Source organism: Sardina pilchardus, chromosome 1 (genome assembly GCF_963854185.1).
Source record: "Sardina pilchardus chromosome 1, fSarPil1.1, whole genome shotgun sequence".
Taxonomy (NCBI): Eukaryota; Metazoa; Chordata; class Actinopteri; order Clupeiformes; family Clupeidae; genus Sardina; species Sardina pilchardus.
Genome location: NC_084994.1, coordinates 43624120 through 43635488, shown reverse-complemented (window position 1 = coordinate 43635488; position 11369 = coordinate 43624120). Strand labels below are relative to the sequence as shown.

At 39.0% G+C, this 11369-nt stretch overlaps 1 long non-coding RNA gene across 1 annotated transcript; it reads left to right on the top strand.

Moving 5' to 3' along the window:
* The first annotated feature begins 2359 nt into the window (after positions 1-2359).
* On the top strand, positions 2360-4922 carry LOC134092482 (uncharacterized). The gene is made up of 4 exons (XR_009940239.1): positions 2360-2557; positions 2828-2881; positions 4572-4685; positions 4849-4922. It is a non-coding gene; the product is annotated as an uncharacterized LOC134092482 (long non-coding RNA).
* Positions 4923-11369: the final 6447 nt, after the last annotated feature.

Below are 11369 nucleotides of genomic sequence, written 5' to 3'. Positions count from 1 at the left end.
CTTCAAAATGGAGATTATGTGCTCGAGCATGTACATTTGTCCACTTTCAGTGTAGTTAAAGGTATACTATGCAGGATTGGCAATTTCATCGCCGGTTTCGCTTTCACTTTTTCGCTCGTTTTATGCTTGCATATATCTACAGAGCTTCCCCTACAGCTCTAGCGAGTATATTTTACAAATCTCCTCAATCGGTCAGTCTGCCGTGCCTTTTCATGAGACTTTACATGACACTTCCTGGAGTAGAGCATAGACCTCTGAAATTCGCCTACAAAAAGGATCCAAAGCTGCCATCTTTGCTCATTTAAGGAGATCCGGGAGTTAATTGAAGCTAACTGCCTATGGCAAGTTGCATTGTAAAGCTGTATTCACACCTGCCTTGTTTAGTTCGATTAAAACGAACTCAAGTTCGTTTCTTGCTTGGTTCGGACCTTTTTGACTGGTGTGAATACAATCACTCGAACTCTGGTGCCCACCACACAAGCGGACCGAGACCCAGCTGAGGAGGTGGTCTCGGAGCGGTTCCTATCGAACCCTGGTGCGGTTCGTTTATGGTGTGAAAGCAGCCCGACCTCGATCCGACCCAGTTGCAGAAATCTACCTTTTTTTGGGCTTGACGAGCTCCCGTAGTTTACGTGCATTATGGGAAATGTAGGATAGCTCCGTGACGCACAACAGCTGTAAGCAGCAGTGGGCTAACGTTTTTTTGGCAACAATAATTTGATTTAGCATCTCCTACTCGTTCCGTCTTCTGTAGGCCTGCTGTTAGCATGTTGGACACACATGAGAGCTCTTCTCAGCTGTTTTGCTGCACGTCTTCGTCGTTGCAAAATTACGAGCATGATATTGTTAAACTTGCATCAAAGAGTCTTGACGCTCAAGCACTTCTGCAAAGCTAACTGTATAAACTATATTGCTAGGATAATAACGAGTACAGTACGCAAACATAGAAGGCCTATTTATGTGGGCCAACTTTGACTTTGGCTTCCTATTCTTCACCCCACCTACACATTTACCAGCCAATGGTTGAGCGACCTTAGCACATGTGCTTTTGTTTATAAATTCTGGTCCGGTTGCAATTAATCACAGTGTGAAAGCGAATCGCACTAAAAAGAAAAAAAGAAAAAAAAATGGTCCGGACCAAAGCAAGTGAACTAACGGACCTTCCTGGTATGAATACGCCCTAAGTTAGCTCTGGGGTAGCAAAGATCAAAGTGTGCCGTCAAAGATCGTATAAGGAAGATGAGTCATAGAGGAGGTTTTCAATGGAATGAAATGGTGCCCACTTCTGCCTCCTATCTGGGCGTGATCAGTGACGAGTAATCGGTTTAGACCAGTGTAGAAGCAGCAGAAGCAGTGTGCCGTTGATAACAGGTGGCCTGCTCAATTAGCGGAGACAGGTCAGGTCAGGAGGGACAGGTCGTGAACAAAGTTATTTTTCTATGTATTTATCACGCTGGAAAATACAATTTCAATGTGGGAATGTTAGAAAGACGTGTGCCTTGTAGAATGTCGGTTCGTTACTTGCATTGCTGAATGTAGGGCTAAGGGAATGGTCATAATCCGAGATAAGGTTTATTTCTCCCGTTTGCCTCCCGTTTGCCTCCTAAATGGGATTGGCACTACGTCACAGGGACACCAGGATTGACCCTCATATGACTCGTCTCGCTTTATAAACCTTTATAGTCTCTGGTGCTGTCTTCACCTACCGAAGATCACAGTATCCACCAGACGGCAGTGGACAAAACTGCGTAGCGAAAAACGTCTGCATTTCCAATGTCATCATCCCAGCGAGAGTTTAACAGGTGCGATAATTAAAAATCCCCATATTATTTTCCCACAGAAAAAATCTCAAGATACCGGATCTCCTTATTTGGGCAAAGATGGTAGCTTTTTTGTAGGCGAACTTCAGAGGTATATGGGTGCGTTGGCCCGATGTCTCCTGAAGTTGCAAGTGTGGTTCTACCGCTACAGACCACTAGGGCGGCCAAAAAAAACACAGTTCGACCGGTAATGACTGATTTAATCATATATAACAGTATGGAACGAATTGATTAACTGAAAAACATTGCATAGTTTACCTTTAAATGTTCACACAAGTATTCTCTTCTGTGTTGATGAAACATAATATACATAGATCTGTGAAAGCAACTGTTGCACATGTTTTCCCCATGATTTAAACCTCAAATTTAGAGGTAGGGGAATCTCACTGAATTTGATGGCAGATTATTATTTCCTCTCTCATAGATCTGTGATTTCTCCAAGAGATACGTTCTTTCACCTTGTTGAGCAACATAAAAGTTCTGTGACATCCATATCCTCTCATAAACATGCAGTTGAAATTAACTCTAGCAGTGCCGATGTCATGAGATGTCAATGCTGTTAACTTGGAAAAAACAGCTTGTCATTACAACTGAGAATTTACTGGAACAGTCTGACTGCAATATTTCAGACTTTCAAGAAGTTAAGATCACACCAGGACATACTTAAAAGCATTACAATGGCTTCGATTAACAAATGTTTCAAATGGACCTTCATCGTCTTCAATGCACTTTTCGTTGTAAGTGACTCATTTATTTTATAATCTACATGAATGGAGATATGTTTTCATTCTCATAATAATGATAATAATACATTTTATTTGTAGTGCACTTTATACTATGGTCAATCTCAAAGTGCTACAAAATTATAATGCAAATAAAAAACAGATAAAAACAGATGCTCATGACAGAGTAATTGACTTTTACTGTAATGTCTTTACCAACTGTAACAGCTTCCAATCTCCCTGTCTGTATAGTTTGTGAATGTTTTCATTTGGTTTCATTCCCAGCTGACAGGTGCTGGGATTGTTGTACGGGTAAATGTTTCAAGGACTATGGCAATGGTAAGGACTCTAGCCAGTAGTCAACATGATATATGTGTCCACAAATTCATGAACAGTGAGATGTTTATATATGTTTTCCTTTTCCAAGAGTACAGAATTATGGAAATGTAACAGGTTTTGAAAACATAGTTAGTTATATTACAAAATCCGAAGGTACATGTATATCATTATGGTCCAAGGTCTCAGCTGCTCAGCAGTGTACCAGTGCAACCTCCCCATTTTTTTAAAAAATATATAAAATAGGCATTTTCCAGTTACTTTGTTTGTCACCGTCAGACACAGTAAAAAGTAAATTATTTATTTATTTATTTGGTCTATTATGTATTTAGAGTTTTTTAATCATTATCTAGCATTGTTAGTGGGCCTAAGTATATTATTTGGGAATCCTGGTCTAGCAAACTTCGTTACACGTCTAGGGAAATTACGCCGTTGCTCAGACCTTAATCCCCCTCATGGATGTGTGCAGAGGACATGTCAGTCAGTATGTTCAAGCTTTGTGTGAATAAGAAGCCAAAGGGGCGCCCAGCTTACCTTGCCGTTGGGACACCTCGCTCTTGCCTGTCCAAGGCGTCCAGCTCGCTCTGGATGTCCATGTCTGAATGTGCAGGGAAAACCCCACGGTGATGCACGACGAAAACAAACCAACAAACAAACAAAATGGGCCCAAAATGAAATGAAACCACCACAAACTCAAACAAATTATCAAAGTGTCCAGTTCAGGTGTTGCACGGCAAACTATTTGGTCCAAAAAAGTAGGTACCAGAGTCTCATGACCTCACCACAGGTGTGCCTCAGGGATCAGTATTAGGGCCCCTGCTTTTCTCTATATACCAATATTTCAAAAATAAAATTTCAATAACTGCAGCCATGATACCATCTTGAAATGTCACAGTCTGAAAGCCCATTTCATACTCTTTCTGGAGATGCATTCATTTCATTAGTATAGCTTGTCATACCTCTGTAATGGGGAGATGAAATATCATCAAAATTTATAATTTTTCAGTTTAGTGTTTCAATAATACCAACAAAAATGCAACATAGGCACTTCTTAATCACTCTTTCAAAGACAGTTTAAACACATCTGTAGAGAGGCATAACCATTTGCCAAACATTTTGTTTATAAATTGTGTAATGGGGCTCCCAATGTGGGGGTTTGAAAAGATTCTGCAATGTTTCTTCTGATTTCACAAGATTGTTACACTGTCAATATCAACACATTCGGCTTGCAAATGTCCTTGTGGAATAATAGGTAGCAATCATTATTCACAGAAAATATGAAGTCTTTAGCTTGAACACTTTATGAGATAATGACATCTCAACTTTGCTGCAGATTTAGATGAGGGCGCAAATGTGCCACAAATCAGAAGGGGGGTACCACCTTCAAACATTCTCTGGATGTACAGTATTAGGTATATTAAGCTAATATTTTGGCTAAGTTAGTTTAAATGGTTACTCTTCAAGTGGTAAACATTTTAAGCAAATCTGAGATGGTCAAGCAGAAGATGGTCATTTGTTGAATTGAGGTGGAATGACTGTTATGATTATGACCTTGGTAAGGACACATTATGAGAATGGGAATGGCAACACTATGTGCTGTAGTTTAGATTTATTTCGCATACTGTTCAGGCCAAAACTTACTTACAAACTTACAAACTTACAAAACTTTATTTTATCCCCAAATGTTTGCCAGAGAGAGGGATATTGGAATTTCTGGCCAGCATCCCTGTTTGGGGGACTTATAGCAGGGATCTCCTTCGTGGGAGCCTGCGGTGCATACAGAGAGAAGAGACGGCTTCTAATCTTGGTAAATATGTGACATCAGCCCACATACTGCTGTTCAGTTTCTATTTAAGCTGGTAGTAGATGAGTTAACTCTATAAGCATGGTGTCAAAAATGTAAAAAAGAAAAATCGAAAATGTGAAGTGCAATCCGCACTTTAAACGGGTATTCTCTTTTATTTGGACAGTTTTCTGTTCTTGTGAGCATTGGCATGATCATTTGTCTGATGGGGCTGTTTTCTCCATTGGCACAAAGCATATGGTAAGAGTTGTTAAACTCAGTAGTCTTTAATAGCAGGACATTATATATTTATATTATTACAAAAACCAAGTCTGACTACTGGTGATTTAATTGTTAATGAGGTATGGATTTCCCATATATTTTCTATACCAGATGAAGCATTCAGTTTTCAAAGTGTCATATTTTTTATAAATGCACATACTAAATATTTTATTTCTAAACATTCTGTCAAGCGATGCCGTGAGTACGTATGTTCAACAGTTCCAAGAAAAATACAATGTAAGTAATCATCTTATAGTTATTTGCATTTCAGTTGTACAGTATGACCAGAGAATGTCTAGTAAGGGGAGAACTGCCCCCAGTGGAATTCTGGTGGAACTGCAACCAAAAGTCATTACAATGGGACTTAATATCGAGTGGCAAGGCTCTCCGTAGACGGGCTCTGGTATGACATTAAATGAGTATGATACTATTTAAACATTACATATTCAGACATAGTCAATAATACAACTGGAGTTGAATTTTAGACAGCAATCCAGTGTCAGTTTTGCAAAAGGTTGTTGATGTTTGAGCTCAGCAGTCAATTAAAATACTCACCTCCCTTCCATGCACCTGACGATGCTATGCTAATTGGCTGGGATTGTTTAGGCTTAGTCCAAAGGAAGCCACTGTGTTTATTTCCCCTTTACAGATCCATGACTGTGACAACATCAGAGTTGTTTAAATACTAAAACAGGACACAGAACTACATTAGATGATCGCGAGGATAATGGATTTGACAAAATACGTATATTTTGGTCCTCCTAATGTAAGACAATTAAAGTCATTTTTATTCATTTGTTTACAGCTTGAGTGCTGTAGCTACCAGGACTGGGGTTCACAGATTCCAGAATCTTGCATCTGTCCAGAACCCTACTGGGGTACTCTGAAATGCTATAAGGTAGCAGTGTCTCCGACAAAATCTGTGATGATGTTTTTATATCCTATAAAATATGCTTTATATCATATGAGTAAGCCCAGATAAATCCTGATCTTGAAAATGACATTGATTTGACTTTTCTTCATATTTGCAGTATTTTCACACAGAGACGTACACCGAGGTCTACAGTGAGGTATGATGAATATGAACAAACATGACACACACTATGACTAGGCTACACCAAAAGCTTGTTAATAGATGTTTTGTCACACATACAGTACTGTAGTCTGAAAAGGCTGGGCATTAGTTTTAGTGTTTCTGAAATCAGAGGTCTTATGCTAACTTGATGTGAACTCAACTTCATAGAAAACAATGCTGTATTCAGAGTTAGATTTAAGACTTCCAGGGGGTCAAAGCTAACTGTTGATGGCTGAGCCCAAGCAGAAAACCAAAGCACCCGAATAACAAATAACAGTTTGGTTGACTCTGACAAAGACCCTCTACGTCAAAACGTTATTTGAACTTATTGAAAAGTCTTAAAGTAATCTGTGTGCACCGTATCTGGCATTGGGTTCAGTCATCTGAAGTTTTCTGAAGGTTTCGCTGATTCTACAGTGCTGTTCTGTGAGCACTGATCTCCATTTGTGTAGAGGTTAGAGCACAAGTGACTCCTTTAGCATAACTAGGCCTATTGATAGCTTAAATTGATTCCAAGAATGCAATGGGGAGTGTCATGCACAAAATTCAACATCGACCTCAGTTCAATTTCTAATTTGTAGTCCTTCATATTATTTTTAGCCGTGTCTTCCTTTCCCGATGGAGGAATATGTGATAATGGATGTTCTAACTGGGATTCTTTTTGGATTGGCTATTGTGGCGGTAAAAACTTTCATTCTTGATTTTGGTCATTTATTTCCTGTTTTCCTGATGTAGGAAAAAAAGTCTCTGCACACTTGGATCCATGCAAAAAAGTGTCTTTACTTATACCAAGCTTTCAGTCCTTAGACCTTCATCAGGGCATTGCACACCACACACAGAGCAGTACATTTAATAGCCTAACAAGGGTTCAATTAGTACAATCAATCAAACGGGACACACCTGTCTGATTACTCATGACCTCTTGGGAGATGTAGTCCAGTAGACATATTTGTAGTCTGTCTAATACATGTCAGTGGCATACACTAGGTAACTGAGGTGATTTTGAATTAACAATATCCTCAAATGTGCAATTACAATAAACAAAATAAAAAAGTACAAAAACACAAATAAACAGAGTCATTTTGATACAACCAGGAGTGTAGAACTGCATAAACATCAGACATTTAGTCATCATACAATGCAGTTCATTCAGTTCCTAACAGTATTACAGTAACACACTCATATCAAAATCAGTATTTAAACCTTTTGGGTGGAGTGAATCCAAGGTGTGTATCCAAAACGATTCCCTCTGGCATAATTTCTTATCAATGTCACCCCCTCTGGGCAGCTTCACTTGTTCGATACCCTGGAAGCGAAGGGAGGAGACAGTATGAGAATGTTCATTAAAATGACAGGCTACCGGGTAGTTGGGATCAGATCGTCTAATTGAGCTTTTGTGTTCGCTGATTCTTTGTTTTAAACAGCGTGTGGTTTTTCCCACATATATCTTATCACATGGGCACTTTAACATATAAATAACATTTCTAGTGTTACATGTGATGAAGCCTTTCACAGAGAAACTCTTACCCGTCCTAGGGTGTCTAAAGTCTCTTGTCTTATGTGTATTGTTGCATTGAGCACAATTACCACATGGATGATTTCCATCTTTGAGTGGTGCCAGAAGGCTTTGCTTTGGTTCTGTATGTATACTCGCCTTCACTACCTTATTGCGGAGATTAGGACCCCGTCTAAATACGAATAAGGGCGGCTCCTTGAATTTGTCTTGAAGGAAGGGGTCATCTTTAATTAGAGGCCAGTACTTCATGATAGTATTTTTAATCATTTGGGCAGATGGGCTATATGTTGTGATACATGAAACAGAAAATGCCTTGTCCCTTTTAACACTTTTTTTTAATAAGTCAACTCGAGATGTAGATAAAGCTGTATTGTATGCTTCCTCAATGCAAGCTGAGGGATATCCCCTTGCTACAAAGCGTTGTTTCATATCTTCAGCATTCTCAATGAAGTCTTCAGTAGAATGACAAATACGCCTCAGTCTATAGAATTGGCTTTTTGGGAGGCCATATTTCAATGTTTTAGGATGTGCACTACTTGCCAAGAGGAGTGTATTACGGTCTGTCTCCTTCCGGTAAAGTGAGGTAAGGAGTTTTCCTTCCTCTATTTTAATCCACATATCAAGAAAATGTACACATTTAGAGTCAAACTCCACTGAAAATTTTAAGTCTGGGCTCATTGCATTGAGGTGAGTTGTAAATTCAGTCAATTGGGCTTGTGACCCTTTGAAAAGGCATAGAACATCATCAAGATATCTATAATATCTGATAATATTATGATAAAAGGGATTAGTATTCTCATTAAAGATAAACTGTTGTTCAAAGTACCCAACATATAGATTTGCATAGCTGGGGGCAAAATTGCTCCCCATGCTTGTCCCCTTGACCTGTAGAAAGTACTCCCCCTGATGGAAAGAGAAGAAGTTTAACTTAAGAATGAGTGTTGCTAGATCACAAATAAATGCACTAGGAGGGTTTAGATCCTCCAAACGATCTTGTAGATAATATTCAAGTGCAATTATCTCCCGGTCTTGAGATATATTTGTGTACAGACTTTCCACATCAAAGGTGGCTAGGAAAATGTCAGGAGGGAGTTCCTGTAATTCAGATAGTTTGTTTATTACGTCTGTAGAGTCTCTCACATATGCAGGAAGCTTTTGAACATATGGTTTAATAAAATGATCTACATAATTTGACAACGGTTCTAATAATGACTCATTACTGGCCACTATAGGTCTACCCTTCGGATTTGTAAGGCTTTTGTGAATCTTCGGGAGCATATAAAATACAGGTGTAACTGGATGCTTTTTGTTCAGATATTCAAATTCATCTTTATTGATCCACTTTTGTTCAAAGGCTTGACTCGTGAGATCCCAAATTATTTTTTGGAAATCAGAAGTGGGATTATTTTGAAGCTTTCTATAAAATTGATCATCATTTAGTTGGCGATAAGCTTCCTTTACATAGTCAGCAGTATTCAGGATGACTATGGCCCCCCCCCTTATCAGCTGGTTTTATAATAAATTCTTTATCTTCTGCCAATTCTTTAATGGCGTTTGTTTCCTCTTTGCTGAGATTGTAATTGGGGTAGTAAGGCATAGATGTAAAAGTCTCAAAAATCTCCTGTTCAACCACTCTACAGAAAGTTTCAATGGAAGGGTTAGAAACATTGGGTACAAATGAACTTTTTGGTTTGAACAATGATCTAGCAGAAGCTTGATTTTCATTCTCAGTCCCAAACATAGACCTTAGTTTTATTTTTCTGAAGAACAGAAACAAGTCAGTCTTAATTTCAAAGGCATTAGTCTGATAGGTGGGAACAAAACTCAGTCCTTTGCTTAAACCTGAGAGATGGTGAGGTGTAAGTACCTTATCTGACAAGTTTATGATTGGGTTGTCTTCCGTTGACGTGTCATCCGTCCGCGGGTGGTTCCGCCTCTTCCCCCTCCTCGTCTTCCTCGATTTCCTTTTACGTTTTTTGGAATCTCCTTTTGCTGATATCGATGTCCATTCGATTGGGGGTGATGAATACTCTGGTGGGAGTCAGTCTCGCTGGGAAGGTCACTTTCAGTGGAGAAGGAATTGGAACGTTGCCGATGATGTTGCTGTGTTGGGCCTCCTTGAGACTCATTTCTATTCATCCATTTATATACATTCCCATGTTGATAGTCATTGGCATCTCTTCTATATTTCCTCAATTTGGTGGTCATTAAGTACTCTTCAAATTCCATCAGAGTCTGTTTGGTGGAATCACAAATCTGAGTGAAATTCTCCCCCAATTCCTCTTTCATATTTGTTTCCTGGTTTTCAATCTGTTTTTCAATGTCCTTTTTCTGGTTTGATACATCTTCGATAATCAACAGCATCAGATCCATGGATCCTGAATAAATGCTCCATGGATCTGATGCTGTTGATTATCGAAGACCCCCAATCGAATGGACATCGATATCAGCAAAAGGAGATTCCAAAAAACGTAAAAGGAAATCGAGGAAGACGAGGAGGGGGAAGAGGCGGAACCACCCGCGGACGGATGACATGTCAACGGAAGACAACCCAATCATAAACTTGTCAGATAAGGTACTTACACCTCACCATCTCTCAGGTTTAAGCAAAGGACTGAGTTTTGTTCCTATCAGACTAATGCCTTTGAAATTAAGACTGACTTGTTTCTGTTCTTCAGAAAAATAAAACTAAGGTCTATGTTTGGGACTGAGAATGAAAATCAAGCTTCTGCTAGATCATTGTTCAAACCAAAAAGTTCATTTGTACCCAATGTTTCTAACCCTTCCATTGAAACTTTCTGTAGAGTGGTTGAACAGGAGATTTTTGAGACTTTTACATCTATGCCTTACTACCCCAATTACAATCTCAGCAAAGAGGAAACAAACGCCATTAAAGAATTGGCAGATGATAAAGAATTTATTATAAAACCAGCTGATAAGGGGGGGGGGGGGGGGGGGGGCATAGTCATCCTGAATACTGCTGACTATGTAAAGGAAGCTTATCGCCAACTAAATGATGATCAATTTTATAGAAAGCTTCAAAATAATCCCACTTCTGATTTCCAAAAAATAATTTGGGATCTCACGAGTCAAGCCTTTGAACAAAAGTGGATCAATAAAGATGAATTTGAATATCTGAACAAAAAGCATCCAGTTACACCTGTATTTTATATGCTCCCGAAGATTCACAAAAGCCTTACAAATCCGAAGGGTAGACCTATAGTGGCCAGTAATGAGTCATTATTAGAACCGTTGTCAAATTATGTAGATCATTTTATTAAACCATATGTTCAAAAGCTTCCTGCATATGTGAGAGACTCTACAGACGTAATAAACAAACTATCTGAATTACAGGAACTCCCTCCTGACATTTTCCTAGCCACCTTTGATGTGGAAAGTCTGTACACAAATATATCTCAAGACCGGGGGATAATTGCACTTGAATATTATCTACAAGATCGTTTGGAGGATCTAAACCCTCCTAGTGCATTTATTTGTGATCTAGCAACACTCATTCTTAAGTTAAACTTCTTCTCTTTCCATCAGGGGGAGTACTTTCGACAGGTCAAGGGGACAAGCATGGGGAGCAATTTTGCCCCCAGCTATGCAAATCTATATGTTGGGTACTTTGAACAACAGTTTATCTTTAATGAGAATACTAATCCCTTTTATCATAATATTATCAGATATTAGATATCTTGATGATGTTGTATGCCTTTTCAAAGGGTCACAAGCCCAATTGACTGAATTTACAACTCACCTCAATGCAATGATCCCAGACTTAACATTTTCAGTGGAGTTTGACTCTAAATGTGTACATTTTCTTGATATGTGG